The sequence below is a fragment of the Triticum aestivum genome, chromosome 2B (assembly GCF_018294505.1).
Source record: "Triticum aestivum cultivar Chinese Spring chromosome 2B, IWGSC CS RefSeq v2.1, whole genome shotgun sequence".
Classification (NCBI taxonomy): Eukaryota; Viridiplantae; Streptophyta; class Magnoliopsida; order Poales; family Poaceae; genus Triticum; species Triticum aestivum.
The window spans coordinates 323,380,389-323,402,356 of record NC_057798.1 but is presented as its reverse complement, the minus strand read 5'-3'; positions in this window follow the sequence as shown (position 1 = coordinate 323,402,356).

Sequence of the window (21,968 nt, the reverse complement as noted above, 5' to 3'; positions counted from 1 at the left end):
AACCCACTTTTATAAAAAAAATTAACAAGATTTTCACCCTCCGAATTATCGGGAAGCCTTGTAGCTAAAGTTGACTCTTCTCCAGTCCATTTTTCATCAATCTTAATTTCACTAAACAAAGAATCAATAGAAGAAACACCAATCATTTTAAGATCTTCATCACTTTAATGAAAGAAATCACTAGAAAACGCTTTTTCTAAAAATTCTCTTTTAGCTCTAAGCATAGCGGTTCTTTTCTTACTTTCTTCCATAGAAACATAAAGAGCTTTAATTGATTCTTCAACCTTAGGCACACATTTTTTCATCTTGAGAGTTTCTACATCATGAGAAATTCTATCAATACTTCTAGACATATCATCAACTTTATTCAGTTTTTCTTCTATCGTAGCATTGAAAACCTTTTGAGTATTGATAAATTATTTAATATTATTCACAAGATCATAGGTATTCCTATTATTATTATTATTATTATAAGAAGGATCACCATAGGAATTACCATAATTATTAGAGGAATTACTAGGAAAAGACCTAGGATTAAAATTACCTCTATAAGCATTGTTATTGAAATTGTTTCGCAAGATAAAATTCACATCTATGGCATCACTATTTTTCTCAATCAAAGTAGACAAAGGAACATCATTAAAATCAATAGGAGCACTTTTATTAGCAACCAACTTCATAAGAGCATCAACTTTTTCACTCAAAGAATTTATTTCTTCTACTGAATTGACTTTTTTACTAGTAGGAGCTCTTCCGGTATGCCATTGTGAGTAATTTGCCATAATATTGTCTAGCAATTTAGTAGCTTCACCCAAAGTAATTTCCATAAAAGTACCCCCCGCGGTGGAATCTAAAAGATCACGAGAAACAAAATTCAACCCCGCATAAATTTTTTGTATGATCATCCAAAGATTTAACCCATGAGTTCGGCAATTCCTTAGCATCAATTTCACCCTTTCCCAAGATTGTGCAACATGCTCATGTTCAAGTTGCTTGAAATTCATGATCTGGGTTCTAAGGGAAATGATTTTTACGGGCGGAAAATACTTAGTAATAAAAGCATCCTTGCACTTATTCCAAGAAGCGATACTATTGCGAGGCAAAGAATAAACCAAAAAATTTGCGCGATCTCGCAAAGAAAACGGAAATAATTTCAAATTCACAACATCATTGTCCACATCTGTTTTCTTTTGCATATCGCATAATTCCACGAATGTGTTAAGATGGGACGCGACATCCTCATTAGGAGTACTGGAAAATTGATCTTTTGTAACAAGATTCAGCAAAGCACTATTAATATCACAAGACTCCGCATTAGTGGCGGGATTAGCAATCGGAGTGGTAATAAAATCATTGTTGTTGGTATTTGAGAAATCACACAACTTGGTGTTCTCTTGAGTCATGGTGACTACACAATAAGATTGCACTCGAAAACAGATCTGACGAGAAAACGGCGAATGAAAAAGAGGGCGAATAAAACGGCAATATTTTGTGAAGTGGGGGAGAGGAAATGAGAGGCAACTGGCAAATAATGTAAATTGCAAGGAGATGACATTTGTCATTAGGAACCTGGTGGATGTTTATGATGTCTTCCCGACAACGGCACTAGAAATTCCTTTTGATGTTTGCTTGAACTACGTCGGTATTTCCCCAAAGAGGAAGGGATGATGCAGCACAGTAATGGTAGGTATTTCCCTCAGTGATAAGACCAAGGTTATCGAACCAGTAGGAGAACCATGCAACACCACGTAAGCAGCTTCTGCACACAAAGAACAAATACTTGCAACCCGATGTAAGAGAGGGGTTGTCAATCCCTCACGGGTAAAAAGACAGGTAAAATTGTAGTAGATTGGATAAATAGATCTCGCGGGAACGTGAGATAAAATAAATTACTAAAAATTGCAGAAAGGTATTTTTGTATTTTTGGTTTAATACATCTGAAAATAAAAGAAAATAAAAATAGATCGTGAAGGCAAATATATTAAAGAAGAGACCCGGGCCCGAAGGTTTCACTATCACGAGAAAAATAGCAAACAGTGGGTAAACAAATTGCTGTTGGGCAATTGATAGAACTTAAAATATGCATGACAATATCCAGGAAATGATCATTATAAATGCATCACGTCCAAAATTAGTGGACCGACTCCTGCTTGCATCTGCTACTATTACTCCACATATCGACTGCTATCCAGCATGCATCTAGTGTATTAAGTTCATGGAAAAACTGAGTAATGCAATAAGAACGATGACATGATGTAGAAAGGATCTATTTATGTAGAAATAGACCCCATCTTGTTATCCTTAATAGCAACGATACATACATGTCGTTTCCCCTTCTGTCACTGGGATCAAGCACCGTAAGATCGAACCCATCACAAAGCACCTCTTCCCATTGCAAGATAAATAGATAAAGTTGGCCAAACAAAACCCAAATACCGGAGAAGAAATACGAGGCTATAAGCACTCATGCATATAAGAGATCAAAGAAGACTCAAATAACTTTCATGGATAAAAACATAGATCTGATCATAAACTCAAAGTTCATCGGATCCCAACAAACACCCCGTAAAAAGAGTTACATCATATGGATCTCCAAGAGACCATTGTATTGAGAATCAAATTAGAGAGAGGAAGCCATCTAGCTACTAACTACGGACCCGTAGGTCTACAATGAACTACTCACGCATCATTAGAGAGGCACCAATGGACATGATGAACCCCTCTATGATGGTGTCTGGATTGGATCTGGTGGTTCTGGAAATTGTGGCGGATGAAATTGATTTTCGTCGACTCCCCTAGGGTTTCTAGAATATTGGGGTATTTATAGAGCAAAGAGGCGGTGCAGGAGGCCACCAAGGTGGGCATAACCTACCTGGGCGCGTCTGGGCCTCCAGGCGCGCCCTGGTGGCTTCTGCCCCCCTCGAGGCACCCCTCTGGTACTTCTTCAGCCCATCTTGTGTCTTTTGGTCCAGAAAAAATCCACAAAAAGTTTCACTGCGTTTGGACTTCGTTTGGTATTGATTTCATGCGATGTAAAAAACAAGCAGAAAACAACAACTGGCACTTGGCACTATGTCAATAGGTTAGTACCAAAAATGATATAAAATGATTGTAAAAAGGATTGTAAAACATCTAAGAATGATAATATAACAACATGGAACAATAAAAAATTATAGATATGTTGGAGACTTATCAGAACACTTGATGTATGTCTTGCATGGGATACCCGTGGTGACAATGGGGTGTTCTATTGATTCACTTGATGTATGTTTTGGCACTCAACTCATGGATTCCCAAGGTGACATTGGGGTAATATATGCGTAGGGGTTGATGCACATTTTCGTCCTTGTTTCTCCGGTAGAAATCTTAGGGCACTCTTTGAGGTTCTTTGTGTTGAATACTTGGATTGAATATTATGAATCTTAAGTTGTTTGATGCATATCATATAATTGACCCACAGATACTTGTGGTGACATTGGAGTATCTAGGTGACATTAGGGTTGATTGTTGTGTATCATATGGTGTTATTTTAGTACGAACTCTAGTGATGTTTGTGACACTTATAGGAATAGCTCAAAAGATTAATTAGAAAGAATAACTTTGAGGTGGTTTCGTACCCTACAAGCAATTTTACCTTATTGTCTCCGCAATAGGAACTTTGGAGTGACTCTTTGTCACACGTTGAGGGACTGCCATATGATTTAATTATGTTATCATTGTTGAGAGACTTTGCACTAGTGAAAGTATAAACCCTAGGCCTTGTTTTCAAGCATTGCAATACCATTTTTGCCCACTTTTATTAATAGTTACCTTGTTTTTTTACTTATTGATTCGACGGTATTGTGGGATGAAGCAGCTTGGACCAACCTTACATGTCCACGTACATGAGACCGGTTCCACCGATTAATGTGCAACTTTTTTTGCATAAAGGTGGCTGGCGGGTGTTTGTTTCTCCCACTTTATATGCATCTAATTTGATTACGGTGGTCCTTGCAGAAGGTTAAATAGAAACTTGATAATCACCATTGTGGTTTTGCATAGGTAAGAACGGTTCATGCTAGTTGCCCGTAACAGCTAAGTAAAACTTGCAACGACAAAGTAGAAGACGTCTAACTTTTTTTGTAGGGCATGTTGTGATGTGATATGGTCAAGACGTGATATGATATATGTTGATGTATGAGATGATCATGTTTTATAAGAAGTTCACGACTTGCATGTCGATGAGTACGACAACCGGCAGGAGCCTTAGGGTTGTCTTTAATTATTGTAAGACCTGCGTGTCAATCACTAAGCGCCATGTAATTGCTTTACTTTATCGCTATGCGTTAGCAATAGTTGTAGAAGCAATAGTTGGTGAGATGACCCTGACGCAACGATGGAGATCAAGGTGTCGCGCCGGTGACGATGGAGATCATGCAGTTGCTTTGGAGATGAAGATCAAAAGCATAAGATGATGATGGCCATATCATGTCACATATTTTGAATGCATGTGATGTTTATCATTTATGCATCTTATTTTGCTTAGAACGACGGTAGCATTGTAAGATGATCCCTTCACTTGATTTCAAGATACAAGTGTTCTCCCCGAGTATGCACCATTGCGAAAGTTCGTCATGTTGAAGCACCTCGTGATGATCGGGTGTGATAGATTCTACATTCACATACAACAGGTGTAAGCCAGTTTTGCACATGCAGAATACTTGGGTTAACCTTGACGAGCCTAGCATGTACAAACATGATCTCGGAACACTAGAGAGCGAAAGGTCGAACGTGAGTCATATAGTAGATATGATCAACATGGAGATGTTCACCATTGAAGACTACCCCATCTCACGTGATGATCGGACATGGGTTAGTTGATTTGGATCATGTATCACTTAGACAACTTGAGGGATGTTGATTTAAGTGGGAGTTCATTAGTAATTTGATTATTTGAACTAAAATTTATCATGAACTTAGTCCTAATAGTCTTTGCAAATCTATGTTGTAGATCAATGGCCCATGCTACCGTTCACTTGAGTTTTAATACGTTCCTAGAGAAAGCTAAGTTAAAAGATGATGGTAGCAACTACCCGGACTAGGTCCATAACTTGATGATTATCCTATTTGCTGCACAGAAGAATTATGTCCTTGATGCACCGCTAGGTGACAGACCTGTTGCAGGAGCTGATGCAGATGTTATGAACATCTTGCAGGCTTGATCTGATGACTACATGATAGTTCAGTGTGCCATGCTTTACAGCTTGGAACCGGGACTTCAAAAGCGTTTTGAACGCCACAGAGCATATGAGATGTTCCAAGAGCTGAAGTTGATATTTCAAGCTAATGCCCGGGTTGAGAGATATGAAGTCTCCAACAAGTTCTTTAGTTGTAAGATGGAGGAGAAGAATTCTGTCAGTGAACACATAATCAGAATGTCTGGGTACCACAACCACTTGACTCAGCTGGGAATTGATCTTCCAGTTGAGAGTGTTATTGACAAAGTTCTTCAGTCACTGCCACCAAGCTACAAAGGCTTCGTGATGAAATATAATATGCAAGGGATGACGAAAACAATTCCCGAGCTCTTCGCGATGCTGAAATCATCGGAGGTAGAAATCTAGAAAGAGCATCAAGTGTTGATGGTTAACAAGACCATCCGTTTCAAGAAAAAGGGCAAGGGAAAGAAATGGAACTTGGGTGCAACTCACTTGCATTGGGACACATACTATAGCCAGAAATCCTGCATGCTACTAATCCTATTGGCTCATTTTGGTGGTGTGACGTGCTCAAGGTCTCACCTAATTTCAGAGGAATCTCGCATGTCAATATCGTCTCTGGCATCACGACACTTTTTTGGAAAGATTTATGGTCAAATGAGATCCTCCAGGAATCACACCCACGTGCTTCTCCTATACTTCAAACGAGGATGTCTCAGTCAAAGATTTTCTTGGGGATCACATCACTTTGGGAGGCCTTTCATCTTCCTCTATCCCCTCAAGCCCATGCAGAGGTCCGACACATGCGGGCGATCGCCACCTCCTTCCAACCTATGACTAGTGCCTTGGACGTGTGGCATTACATTTGGGGAAAACTATCTTTAAATCCACAGAGTACTAGCATTTTTTCTTCATGGAGGTCTAATCGCAACAACTCTTTGTGTGGAACGGGAAATCCAAATGCACAACGAAGTTGAAGGTCTTTGGATGGCTGTTCTTCAATGATAGGCTCAACACTCGGAATATGTTCAAAAGGCGACACCATAACATAGGAGATGATCACAACTGCCTCCTCTGTGGGCTTAACATTGAAGATATGGTGGAGCATATGATATTTACATGTTCTTCCAGCAGCCGATGCTGGACAGTCTTGGCCATAAATTGGGATTCTTTTCCTGGACACCTACAAGCTATCAAGGACCAGAAAAATGCACACCCCTCGCCAATGTTCTTGGAGAAATTTACTGTGGGTGCTTGGAGCTTATGGAAGGAAAGGAATAATAAATATTTCATATCAATTGACCCCTCACCACGGCCTTGGCTTGATAGGTTAAAAAAAGACTTTCAACTCCTTCAGCACAGAGTTAAAGAGGCGCATAAGCCTTTGTGCTCAACTTTGTAAACTCCTTGCACTAGCCTTACTGCTCCTTTTAGACCCCCACCTGCCCCAAAGTGGACAGGCTTTCCTTAGAACTTTCTTCACCATGTAATTACAACTTGTACAGTGCCACTGATACATCTCCAACGTATCTATAGTTTTTTATTGTTCCATGCTATTATACTATATATTTTGGATGTTTTATATGCATTAATATGCTATTTTATATTATTTTTGGGACTAACCTATTAACCTAGTGCCTAGTGCCAGTTTCTCCTTGTTTTTGACTTTTACAGAAAATCAATATCAAACGGAGTCCATACAGAATAAAACTTCACGATGATTTTTCTTGGACCACAAGAAATCCACGAGACATGGGGAGGAGGCCAGAAGACCCACGAGGGGGCCACAAGCACTGGGGGTGCGCCCCTAAGGGGGCGGGGTGGCCAAGGGGCTTGTGCCCCCCCTCGTGGCTACTCTAACCCTAATGGAAACACTATAAATTCTCAAATATTCCCCCTATACCATAGGGCACACCAAAAATACTTTTCTGCCGCCGCAAGCTTCTGTTCTCGTGAGATCCCATCTTGGGTCCTTTTCTGGCACTCCGACGGAGGGGGATTCGATCACGGAGGGCTTCTACACCAAGCTTGCTGCCCTTCCAATGATGCGTGAGTAGTTGACCATGGACCTAAGGGTCCATAGCTAGTAGCTAGATGGCTTCTTCTCTCTCTTTGATCTTCAATATAATGTTCTCCTCGATGTTCTTGGAGATCTATTCGATGTAATCTTCTTTTGCAGTGCATTTGTTAAGATCTGATGAATTGTGGATTTATGATCATATTATCTATGAATATTATTTGAGTCTTTTTTGAACTCTTTTATGCATGATTGATATAGCTTCATATTTCTCTCTGATCTATTGATTTGGTTTGGCCTACTAGATTGGTTTTTTTTATAATGGGAGAGGTGTTCTGTGATGGGTTCAACCTTGCGGTGTCCTCACTCAGTGACAGTAGAGGTAGTGAGGCACGTATGGTATTGTTACCATTAAGGATAAAAAGATAGGGTTTATATCATATTGCTTGAGTTTATCCCTCTACATCATGTCATCTTCCTTAAGGCGTTACTCTATTGTTATGAACTTAATACTCTAGATGCAGACATGAGTCAGTCGATGTGTGGAGTAATAGTAGTAGATGCAGACATGAGTCGGTCTACTTGTCACAGACGTGATGCCTATACTCATGATCATTGCCTTAGATATCGTCATAACTTTGCGCTTTTCTATCAATTGCTCAATAGTAATTTGTTTACCCATCGTATGTTTTCTTCAAGAGAGAAGGCTCTAGTGAGACCTATGGCCCCCGAGTCTATTTTTCATCATATTATTTTCAGATCTATAGAGCAAAAAATCCAAAAATACCTTGTTGCAATTTATTTGTGTTTACATTATTTTGCTTTTTTACTTATCTTTTAAATCTATCTCTATTAGATCTCACTCTTGCAAGTGACCGTGAAGGGATTGACAATCCTTTTTTCGCGTTGTGTTGAGGACATGGCTAGCGTAGTTACACCCACAACCCCTGCTACTATACCTATTGGACCAATTACTAGAGCTCGCACACGCCAGTTAAACTATCAGGTACTTTTGTTTCTTGTAATGTTTCTAATGTTCATGAGAATGTGATGCTGCCTTACTTAGATATATTTTTGTTGGTGACAGTTGAAGCACCTAGCATGGACAAGAAGAATGGACACTGGAGCATGATCAAGCACTACGATGAAGGCGCACGCGAAGGGAACAAGAACGGACTTTCTGAAGGCAATTTCCGCACTTTGAAGCCACCATGATGACATAAAAGAAGATGGACGAAATATACAACATGTCTTTCATAATTTCATCCATAGCTTATTATTGGTGTTGTGTCACCTTAGTTTTGGGCTAGGCCCAAGTATTTTCGAAATACCTCTCATTTGGCTATTTTTAGAGTCCATATTGTAGGGAAAATGACTTAGGAGGAGTTTTAGACCCACCTTGCCAAGGGTGGACGAAATCCCCTCTCTATTCCCCTATAAATACAACCCTTAAGGCACCATTTAGATTGGGGATTTGTTTAGTTAAAAGTTAGCCATTGCAACTTCGTGTACTTCCTTTGTGTGCAACGACCAAACCAAGACCACTCTCGGATCCCCACCTTTATCAATACTTCATCTATATTTGCAATATTCCGATTGCATTATCATATTCTTGCTTGTTCTTTGATTGTGTGCAGGAATAGACCATCGTGGTCAAGCTGACCGTGCTTCCAGCATCGTCAGTAACCTCAGGAGATTGGTTTAGCGATTGCTAAGGCGCAACATCGTGCACGTTTATAGTCGTATCGTCAAAGTCGACTCCACCAAATCGATAGTTATCGTCTCATCGGAAGATCAGGACCCTCACCTCTATCAAGTGGTATCAGTTTTCTGGTTGCTCGATGAGATTTTCTAGTTTTTCGTAGTCTAGATTGCATCTGTTTTTCATACCTAGAGTCCAATAAAAAGCCACAAAAAATTGTAGATTAGTTCATCCGTGTCCCAGACAGTCTGAGCCTTTCGCTATTATCACTTAAATTTGCATTGTTGAACTTTTGGTTGCATCATGTGTCGAGTTGCTGGTTTTTAGTGTCTATACTTTTACTGTTTCGAGTTCTAGTCACGCCGTGTCATGTTTGGTCTGCTTGCACCATCCGACTTCGCATCCGCCTTGTCATCTTCCCCCTCCGTCACACCACACCCATTGCATCAGCTTGCCATTGTGTTCATGCAGATATTCTCCGCCGCCGCTGCATCAATTGTCACTTTGAGCACTAGTCGCATCAATCACATCTCGAATTCTGTGCGTGAGGAGAAGCAGAATTGTTCTATTTGCTGGCATTTTTCGGTGGTGAAGTTAAACAAAAGGGATCAGAGTTTCAAGGAGATAGAATATACAACAAGGACAAGCAATGAAATAGTTTTGGCAGGGAAAATGGCACGATTGGGATTCCGAGTACAACGTGTGCGTCTCTGATTTTCAAAATAGATTGTATTCGGAATAGACCAGACTCACTGGAGTTTCTTTATTGCACGTTACCTCTTCCTTCAGGAAAGGACAACGCTAACGCCCACACGTGTGGTGGGAGCCAAACTCGCCCACACGCCCTATAACATACAAATTGCGTCACGTCACCACATGCATGAATGTGGGAATCTTTTTGGATTTCTAGTTTTAAAAGTATTTTATTTCTTAAATGAAAAATCCGATTCAAGATCCGTTTTCACCATTAAATCCCTCGCGATGAGATCTTTGAAACTAGATCTCATATCAATATATTTCGATGAACTTTTTTTTGGGTTAAAAGTTGCCATGTCTATTGCATATGAATTGACATAATGTTTACACTGAAGTTGCTATGATATGTTTCAGCTATTTTTTTCTACATTTAAAAGTAAATTTCCACATATTATAAAACGGGGAATTAAGAAACTAGACTTGTCATGAACCATAAACTAAAATTGTCATGATACATACACTTAAAATTACCATGGTTCATAGAAAAAATAAATTTCATAGTCAAAGTACTGGAATTGCCATCATCAAAAAACCTAAAATTGTCATTCTCTATGAACTAAAATTGCCACATGGCAACTTTAGTTTAAGCACTATGTAAACTACAGTGTAAACATCATGACAACTTTTGGAGATTTTTTTTTGTCGAAACATATCAACATGAGATCTAGTTTTGAAGATCTCGTCGAGACGGATTTAATGATGAAAACAGTTTTTTAGTTTAATTTTTTAATTAGGAGATAAAACATTTTTAAATCAAAAACCAAAAAGATTTCTGCTAATGTCATCTGTTTATATGTGGCAAAATGAGTGGTGATGGAGGCATGTAGGTGATGTGCAAGATGTCATACGTGTGGGCGTTAGTTTTTCCGTCAAGAAAAAGGCAAGAGAGATAAAAAACTGCAGCTCAAAAGTTTCAGGAAGAGAATCCTGGTTTGTTGTGACACGTTATTCTTCGTTGAAAAACACAAGAGCCAGGTCGTGCTCAGTTGAAAAAAAGAGGTGTTCAGATTCGGTCTAGAAGTGTTCCACGCAAGAGACATGAAAGTTAAAAAACGAAGTGGTTGTGATCCCTTTGATTGGACTCTTCTAGTTTGAGATATCTTGTGCGTATCCCAAGAGAAGTAGTGGGCACGTTTAGAGTTTGCAAAGAAAAATAATTCAGAAATCTATCGGCCACTAGTGCATCACGTGATTGACAAGAGTTTGTTGCTGTTTGGATTTGTGCCATGAAGTACTTCCTCCTTCCGAAAATATTTATTATCAAATGGATAAAAAGGTAATGATACATCCTTTTTATCCATTTTGATGACCAGTATTTCTGAATGGAGGGAGTATCAGTTGGCAAGTTCTGATCGGCCAAAATAATTTTTATCGAAGGGGTACGTACAAGAAAAGCAACTTTGCATATTTGGAAGGTCCGGATTGGCGCGTACAAGAAAGAGCAAAATGAAAAACAGTTTATCTAATTCACATCTAGATGTTTTTTAAGGTTGTCACATCTAAGCTCTCACAAATAGATAATGCAGCAACAAGAAATAAAATAACCAAGGATAAAAAAAAACCACAAACATAGTGAACATTAGTTTAGATGTGACATAAATATGTCACATCTAAATGTGTCTTAGACAGAATCAAAGAAAAAATCAGAGAGAGTTGGTCAGATAAGGCAAATTCGTTTTTTTCTCTCGTGGGAAGTGCCTTCTGATGCGTTACTATTAACACTGAATAAAACAAGGACAGATATCAAAAAACGAATTCCTTAGAGAGATTGGATCTGCCAGAGAAAGGAAACAACCGACCAGAATAAAAGGGCAAGTTTTGGTGCGTAAGAAGAGAGAGAGAGAGTTCGGAAGGAAATAACGAGGAGTTGTTGGACAGAAAGATATTCAGATATTCCTTGCTTGTTTGGAAGAAGAAAAAAGCAAGTGAGTTGGTTTGGAAGGTTGGATCCGTGGCTTTGGGAATCAGATCCGTGGAGTTTTTATTAAAAAAAACTTGAGAGGTTCATTTGGGAGTTGTTCGTCACGATCAACTCCATGTGGAGACACTAAAAAAAGTGTGCCTTGATGTGCTATAGACTACTACTAGTACGTCCTAGTGCTTTGGCTGTGGTTCCCTAAGAAAAAGAAAAGGTACTTTGGCTGTGGTAAAAAAAATTGCACAGTTTCTAAAGTTGTTTCTTTTTGCCCTTTCCGTTGATCCGGTCCTCTGTGAAAGAAAGAAATCCCAGTTCAAGTCAGTGCGTGAATTTTGTCTGTGTCTTAGGCTCACGTCTCTAGTATAGTCTATCCTAGGACCAGCACTCGATCACTTTGAGTGATTATTCAACTTGCATTAATTATCGTGGTTGTAGCATTTTTTCCCACCTATATACAGCCAACCGAGCTCCACATATTTCTACGCGTGCATACATACATTCACCTGGCAATCGCTTTACCCAACTTTTGGAGTTATTTGACACCGTTGGTTGCCGATCACCACCTGCTGCATGGTAAAAACTTGCAAGACTTTAAGACTTTAATTTTTGCTCTACTCCGAGCGTTTTACCACCACGTCTCAGTAGTTCATAGGGACATTATTCTTGGATTTTGTTTATTGTTTCTACTAATCATGTCAGGTTCCAGAGTTAGTTGGGCTTCATCGATCGTTGGAGACGTGACCTCAGCTCAGAAAATGCAACCACCATTCCAAGATGTACAAATACATCAAAATGTGCAGAATCAGGTTCTTGTTTCCATACCACCTTTTAATGGCTGTTTTAAACCTGATTTATATATTGAATGAGAATTCTAAATAAATGCTACATTTGCTTCCCATAATTTTTCTGAATGTCAAAAAGTTAAGGTCGTGGTTGGTACATTCACTGATTTTGCTACTGTTTGATGGAGTGAACATTGTCGGTTATACCCTGACTATGTACCTACTAGTTGGGGTGATCTAAAACTTGTCATAGAGATAGATTCGTGGATGTTTATTATACTCGTGGCATGATTAAAAAAACTACAACATTTAAAACAAGGTAGTGACACTGTAACAAAATATTATGATGATTTACAAACTACCTTGTTGCACTCCTTTTTAGAGGAAACTGAAGATGCTTTTATGAATAGATTTTGGGAGGATGAAACCGTGATATTCAGGAGATACTAATTCATGAAGAGTGTTATCCTATGTATCGTTTGTTTCATCTTGCTTGTAAAGCTGAACAGGAAATAAAACAACATGTTTCCCACAAGGAGAACAAGTGCAAGGTGCACATTCCACAAGATGATACGGTTATTCCTTCAACTACTAGGCATACTATGACAACCACATCCGTTGTTTTGAGGACTACATCACCTCCACCATGTGACACATCACCTCCGAGTGTGCCTAATCATCTGAGTTGATCATAAGAGGTAATGACAAAGGTACCGATCTTCCACCTCCACCTGAATATGATGAATGCCTTGTCAATTTAATTGAACCATGCGATGAGCTAACCACTACTTTGATTACGCCAGCTATTTTAGAGGACTATGTTCATGATTTGACTTTGCCATGTGATCAAACAATTTTGAGTGAACCCATTGAATTAATCATTGATGCGAAAGAACCTTGTGAATCAGGGAATAAATCAGATTAGGATCAAATACGTTTGAAAATAGTTGTGCCAATGTTTAATCATTTTGATATGACCTCTAATCTTGGTGATGGTTCATCAAGGTTGGGATGGTTTAATGATGAGCATTGGCAATCTTTTGTTATGATTAAGAGCTTCACTTTTATGTGCAAACTGATTTGCCATATTTTCATGCCTTTGACTTCTTGTGATATTATATTGGATTTATATTTCACGACTTTTGAAGGGTGCTCTTGTATAACTGTGTCACATGTGCCACAACTGAGATTAGTAAAAATGGATGACATATACATATACAAAATGTACACCTTGTCTCTTTTGTTAGCCATATTTCAGATTAAGCAACACTGAGGACGACTTTGTTTTGAAAAAGGGGAGGATGATGAGGACATGGCTAGCAAAGTCACACCCACAACCCTTACTACTATACCTATTATTGGACCAATTACTAGAGCTAGCGCACGCCAGTTAAACTATCAGGTACTCTCGTTTCTTGGTAATGTTTCTAATGTTCATGAGAATGTGATGCTACCTAACTGAGATATATTTGTGTTGGTTACAGTTGAAGCACCTAGTATGGACAAGAAGAATGGACATTGGAGCATGATCAAGCACTATGATGAAGGCGCAGCGAAGGTAACAAGAACAGACTTTCTGAAGGAGATTTCTACACTTTGAAACCACCATGATGACGTACAAGAAGATGGACGAAATATAAAACCTGTATTTCATAAATTTTGTCCATAGCTTATTATTGGTGTTGTGTCACCTTAGTTTTGGGCTAGGCCCATCTATTTTCGAAATACCTCTTAATGGGCTATGTTTAGGGTCCATATTGTAGGGGAAACGACTTAGGAGGTGTTTTAGTCCCACCTTGCCAAGGGTGGACGAAATCCCCTCTCTTTCCCCCTATAAATACAACCCTTAAGGCACCGTTTAGATTGGGGATTTTTTTAGTTAAAAGTTAGCAATTGCAACTTCATCTACTTTGTTTGTGTCCAACAACTAGACCAAGACTGCTCTCGAATCCCTGCCTTTATCAATACTTCATCTATATTCACAATATTCCGATTGCATTATCATATTATTGCTCGTTCTTCAATTGCGTGCATGAATAGACCTTTGTGGTCAGGCTGATCGTGCTTCCAGCATCGTCAGTAAACCTCAGGAGATTGGTTTAGCGATTGCTAAGGTGCAACATCGTGCACGTTTCTAGTCGGATCGTCAAAGTCGGCTCCACCAAATCGATTGTTATCATCTCATCGAAAGATCGGGACCCTCGCCTCTATCATGTTGTGTGTGTTTTTTAGTTTGTGAAGGTGCATATATTGGGGACTTGCTTGTGCCTCCTACTGGATTGATACCTTGGTTCTTAACCGAGGAAAATACTTATATCTACTTTGCTGCATCACCCTTTCCTCTTCAAGGGAAAAATGAACTCAAGCTCAAGAAGTAGCTGGAAGAATTCTGGCGCCTTAGCTGGGGAGGTTCTACATCAAGCCTACCATGTACCTATCATATACTCTCATCACTTGCATTTACATTATTTGCCATTTTCCTCTCGTTTTCCTCTCCCCCACTTCTAAAACATTTTCAGAAAGTCAGAAAAATATTCGCCTTTCTATTCGCCTTCTTTCCGTTTGCTTTTTGTTTGCTTGTGCGCTAGATTGCTTGCTTTGTCACGATGTCTCAAGAAAATACCAAGTTGTGTGACTTTTCCAATACTAATAATAATGATTTTATTAGTACTCCTATTTCTCCCGCCACTAGTGCGGAATCTTATGAAATTAATGCCGCTTTGTTGAATCTTGTTATGAAAGAACAATTTTCTGGTAGTCCTAATGAAGATGATGCATCCCATCTAAATACTTTCATTGAGTTATGTGATATGCAAAAGAAAAATGATGTGGATAATGATATTGTTAAATTGAAGCTATTAAAACTTGGTTTCCATACTTGTCTAAAAGTAGTATTGATTCATGCAATAAGTGTAAAGATGCTTTTATTTCCAAGTATTTTCCTCCCACTAAGATCATCTCCCTTAGGAATGATATAATGAATTTTAAGTAACTTGATCATGAACATGTTGCACAATTTTGGGAGAGAATGAAATTGATGATAAGAAATTGCCCTACTCATGATTTAAGTTTTTGGATGATCACACAAATTTATTTATGCTGGATTCAATTTTGCATCTAGAAATCTTTTAGATTCCACAATGGGAGGTACTTTTATTGAGATCACATAAGGAGAGGCTACTAAACTACTAGATAATATTATGGCAAATTACTCTCAATGGCATACCGAAAGATCTTCTACTAGTAAAAAGGTGCATGCGATTGAAGAAATTAATACTTTGAGTGGAAAAATGGATGAACTTATGAAATTGATTGATAGTAAGAGTACTCCTATTGATCCTAATGATATGCCTTTGTCTAATTTATAATAATGAATCTATGGATGTGAATTTTGTTGGTAGGAACAATTTTGGTAATAGCGCATATAGAGGTAATTTGAACCCTAGGCTGTTTCCTAGTAATTCCTCTAATAATTATGCTAATTCCCACAACAATTCTTATGGAAATTATATTAAAACACCTACTGATCTTGAGAATAATATTAAATATTTCATTAATTCTCAATAGATTTTCAATGCTATGGTAGAAGAAAAATTGCTTAAGATTGATGATTTGGCTAGGAGCATTGACAGAATTTCTCATGAGATTGATTCTTTTAAAATTAGATCTATGACACCTAAAATTTATATTAATGAATCTCTAAAATCCATTCAAATCTCTATTAATGAAAGTAAAGAGAGAACCGCTAGGATGCGTGCTAAGAGTGATTGGCTAGAAAAAGCATGTTCTTCTAGTTTTTGCGATAATAATGATGAAGATCTTAAAGTGATTGGTGTGACTCCTATTGAATATTTGTTTGCTAATATAAAACTTTATAAATATGGGACTGGAGATGAGTCAACTTTATCTAGAAGGCGTCCCAATAATTTTGAGGGTGAAGATATTAATGAAAAAATTGATAAAAGTGGGATTGGCGAGGTCAAAACTTTAAGTAGTGATGAAGGCACTCTTTTGGTTTTGAAGGACTTTAATTATGATAATTCTTATTTGATTTATTGTATTTCCTTCTTGCAATCCATGTTAAATTCACCTCATGCTTACAATCAAAATAAGGCTTTTAGTAAACATAGCGTGGATGCTATGATGAAATTGTTTGAAGAAAAACTTGAGTTGGAAGTTACAATCCCTAAAAAGCTTTATGATGAATGGGAACATACTATTAAGATTAAAATTAAAGATTATGAGTGCAATGCTTTGTGTGATTTGGGTGCTAGCGTTTCCACGATTCCAAAAACCCTATGTGATGTGCTAGGTTTCCATAATTTTGGTGATTGTTCTTTGAATTTGCATCTAGCAGATTCCACTATTAAGAAACCTATGGGAAGGATTAATGTTGTTCTTATTGTTGCAAATAGGAATTGTGTGCCCGTAGATTTTATTGTGCTTGATATAGATTGCAATCCTACATGCCCTATTATACTTGGTAGACCTTTCCTTAGAACGATTGGTGCAACTATTGATACGAAAGAAGGAAACATTATATTTCAGTTTCCTTTAAGGAAGGTCCAGGAAAATTTCCCAAGAAAGAAATTTAAGTTACCATATTAATCTATTATGATGGCTACTTATGGATTGAATACCAAAGATGACAATACCTAGATCTATGCATTATTCCTAGCTAGGGGCGTAAAACAATAGCGCTTGTTAGGAGGCAACCCAATTTTACTTTGTGTTTTTTGTTTTTGCTTCTGTTTGTCAATAAATACGCAATATTAATTATGTAGTAATTGTGTTTTAGTGTTTTAATTAGTGTTTGAGCCAAGTAAGACCCCTGGGATGGTCTATGCTGATAGTTGATTTGATCTTGCTGAAAAACAGAAACTTTTGCATCCAGTAGCAGAATTTTTAAAATTCACAGAAGCGTGATAAAATTTTGAATTTTTTACACAAGATTTTCATACAAATTTCCTAGATTTTCCTAAATTGTCAGAATTTTTGGAGTTACAGAAGTATACGGAATTTCTAGATTACCATAGATGGTTCTATTTTTTAACAGATTCTGTTTTCTATGTGTTGTTTGCTTATTTTGATGAATCTATGGGTAGTATCACGGGGTATGAACCATGGAGAAGTTGGAATACAGTAGATATTACACCAATATAATTTAGAATGAGTTCACAACAGTAGCTAAAGTGGTGATTTATTTTATTATACTAATGGAGCTTACGAGTTTTCTGTTGAGTTTTGTGTTGTGAAGTTTTCAAGTTTTGGGTAAAGATTTGATGGACTATGGAATAAGGAGTGGCAAGAGCCAAAGCTCGGGGATGCCCAAGGCACCCCAAGGTAATATTCAAGGACAACCAAGCAGCTAAGCTTGGGGATGCCCCGGATGGCATCCCCTCTTTCGTCTTCAATCCATCAGTAAATTTACTTGAGGCTATATTTTTATTCACCACATGATATGTGTTTTGCTTGGAGCATCTTGTATTATAAGAGTCTTTGCTTGTTAGTTTTCCACAATCATCCTTGCTACACACACCTTTTGAGAGGGACACACATTAATTGTGAATTTATCAGAATAATCTATGTGCTTCACTTATATCTTTGGAGCTAGGCAGTTGCTCTAGTACTTCACTTATATCTTTTTAGAGCACGGTGGTGGTTTTATTTTGTAGAAATTGATGAAATCTCATGATTCACTTATATTATTTTGAGAGTCTAAAAAAAGTAAGGAAATTTGCTTAGGTTATGAATTTGGTCCTAATATGATGGGCATCCAAGAGGGATATAATAAAAACTTTCATAAAGAGCATTGAATATATGAGAAGTTTGATTCCTTGCATTTGTTTTGACATATAAAGATGGTGATATTAGAGTCATGCTAGTGAGTAATTGTGGATTGGTAGAAATACTTGTGTTAAAGTCTGTGATTCCCGAAGCATGCATGTATGGTGAACCGATGAAGTCGGAGCATGATTTATTATTGATTGTCATCCTTTTGTGTGGAGGTCAAGAGAGCGCGATGGTTGACTCCTACCAACCTCTCCCCTAGGAGCATGCATATTAGTACTTTGTTTTGATGGATAATAAATTTTTGCAATAAGTATGTGAGTTCTTTATGACTAATGTTGAGTCCATGGATTATACGCACTCTCACCCTTCCACCATTGCTAGCCTCTCTAGTACCATGCAACTTTCGCCGGTGCATTAAACCCACCATATACCCTTCCTCAAAACAGTCACCATACCTACCTATTATGGCATTTCCATAGGCATTCCGACATAGAGTGCCATGCAACTTCCATCGTTCCGTTTATTATGACACGCACCATCATTGTCATATTGCTTTGCATGATCGTAAGATAGCTAGCATGATGTTTTCATGGCTTGCCCTTTTTTGATATCTTTGCTATGCTAGATCATTGCACATCCCGGTACACTATAGGAGGCATTCTTATAGAGCCATATCTTTGTTCTAGTATCGAGTTGTAATTCTTGAGTTGTAAGTAAATAAAAGTGTGATGATCATCATTATTAGAGCATTATGGCATGGGAGGAAAGGATGATGGAAGCTATGATTCCCTCACAAGTTGGGATGAGTCTCCAGACTTAAAATAAAAAAGAGGACAAAGAGCCCCCAAAAAAGAGAGAAATAGAGAAGGGACAATGTTACTATCCTTTTCCACACTTGTGCTTCGAAATAGCACCATGTTCTTCATGATAGAGAGTCTCCTATTCTATCACTTTCATATACTAGGGGGAATTTTTCATTATAGAACTAGGCTTGTACATTCCAATGATGGGCCTCCTCAAATTTCCCTAGGTCTTTGTGAGCAAGCAAGTTGGATGCACACCCACTAGTTTTCTTTTTGAGCTTCCTCAAATTTCCCTAGGTTTTCGTTTTGGGGTTATGCATTAGACGCAGCTGCATTCATGTTTAATAGGGCACCGTCTAAATCTGTTGAGATGACACCGTATGAACTATGGTTTGGCAAGAAACCTAAGCTATCGTTTCTTAAAGTTTGGGGATGTGACGCTTATGTCAAAAGGCTTCAGCCTGATAAGCTCGAACCCAAAGCGGAGAAGTGCATCTTCATAGGATACCCGAAACAAACTATTTGGTATACCTTCTACCACAGATCCGAAGGGAAGATATTTGTTGCTAAGAATGGGTCATTTCTAGAGAAGGAGTTTCTCTCGAAAGAAGTGAGTGGGAGGAAAGTAGAACTTGATGAGGTAGTTGTACCTTCTCTTGAATTGGAAAGTAGCACATCAGAGAAAACCGTTCCCTGATGCCTACACCAACCAGAGAGGAAGCAAATGATGATCATGAAACTTCAGATCAAGTTACTACCGAACCTCATAGGTCAACCAGAACACGTACCACACCAGAGTGGTATGGTAATCCTGTCCTGGAAGTCATGTTGTTAAACAACGGCGAACCTACGAAGTATGAAGAAGCTAATATGAGCCCAGATCCCGACAAATGGCTTGAGGCCACGAAACCTGAGATGGATCCATGTATGAGAACAAAGTGTGGACTTTGGTGGACTTGCCCAATGATCAGCAAGCCATTGAGAATAAATGGACGTTCAAGAGGAAGACAAATGCTAATGGTAATATCACTGTCTACAAAGCTCGACTTGTCACAAAAGGTTTTCAACAAGTTCAAGGGGTGGACTACGATGAGACTTTCTCACCCGTAGCGATGCTTAAGTCTGTCAGAATCATGTTAGCAGTTGCCACATTTTATGATTATGAAATCTGGCAAATGGACATCAAAACTGCATTCCTTAACGACTTTCCTAAAGAAGAGTTGTATATGATGCAACCAGAAGGTTTTGTCGATCCTAAGGGTGCTAACAAAGTGCACAAGCTCCAGCGATCCATCTATGGACTGGTGCAAGCATCTCGGAGTTGGAATATATGCTTTGATGAGGTGATCAAAGCATTTGGTTTTATACAAACTTACGGTGAAGCTTGTATTTACAAGAAAGTGAGTGGGAGCTCTGTAGCATTTCTAATATTATATGTGGATGATATATTGTTGATTGGAAATGATATAGAATTTCGGGATATCATAAAAGGATATTTGAATAAGAATTTTTCAATGAAAGACCTTGGTGAAGCTTCTTACATATTGGGCATCAAGATCTGTAGGGATAGATCAAGACGCTTAATAGGACTTTCACAAAGCACATACCTTGACAAAGTTCTGAAGAAGTTCAAAATGGACCAGCCAAAGAAATGGTTGTTGCATGTGTTGTAAGGTGTGAAATTGAGTCAGACTCAAAGTACGACCACGATAGAAGATAGAGAGAGAATGAAAGTCATTCCCTATGCCTCAGCCATAGGTTCTATAATGTACGCCATGTTGTGTACCTGATGTGTGCCTTGACATAAGTTTGGCAAGGGAGGTACCAAAGTAATCCAGGAGTGGATCACTGGACACTGGTCAAGAATATCTTGAAGTACCTGAAAAGGAGCAAGGGTATGTTTCTCATTTATGGAGGTGATGAAGAGCTCGTCGTAAAGGGTTACGTCGATGCTAGCTTCGACACATATCCGGATGACACTAAGTCACAAACCAGATACATATTTATATTGAATGGTGGAGCTGTCAGTTGGTGCAGTTCTAAGCAGAGCATCGTGGCAGGATCTACATGTGAAGCGGAATATATAGCTGCTTTGGAAGCAGCGCATGAAGGAGTCTGGATGAAGGAGTTCATATCTGATCTAGGTGCAATACCCAGTGCATCGGGTCCAATGATAATCTTTTGTGACAAGACTGGAGCAACTGCCATAGCCAAAAAGCCCAGGGTTTCACAAGAGAACCAAACACATCAAGCGACACTTCAGCTCCATTCGTGAACAAGTCAAGGTTGGAGACAGAGATATTTTCAAAGTACATACGGATCTGAATATGGCAGACCCTTTGACTAAACCTCTTCCACGGGCAAAACATGATCAACACCAAGACTCCATGGTGTGAGATTCATTACTATGTAATCTGGATTATTGACTGTAGTGCAAGTGGGAGACTGTTGGAAATATGCCCTAGAGGCAATAATAAAGTGGTTATTATTATTTTGCCTTAATCATGATAAAGGTTTAATATGCATGCTATAATTGTATTGATCGGAAACTTAAATACATGTGTGAATACATAAACAAATACCATGTCCCTAGTAAGCCTCTACTTGACTAGCTCGTTGATCAAATATGGTTAAGGTTTCCTATCCATAGACATGAGTTGTTGTTTGAGAAAGAGAACACGTCATTAGGAGAATGATGTGATGGACAAGACCCATCTGTTAGCATAGAATATGATCATTCAGTTTATTGCTACTACTTTCTTAATTAATGTCAAATACATGTTCCTTCGACCATGAGATCATGCAACTCCCGGATTTCGGAGGAATGCCTTGTGTGTATCAAACATCCCTTCATAATTGCGTGATCATAAAGGTGCAGGTATCTCTAAAGGTGTCTGTTGAGTTGGCATGGATCGAGATTGGGATTTGTCACTCCCTATGATAGAAAGCTATATCTGGGCCCTCTCGATAATAAAACATCACAAGAAGCTTGCACGCAA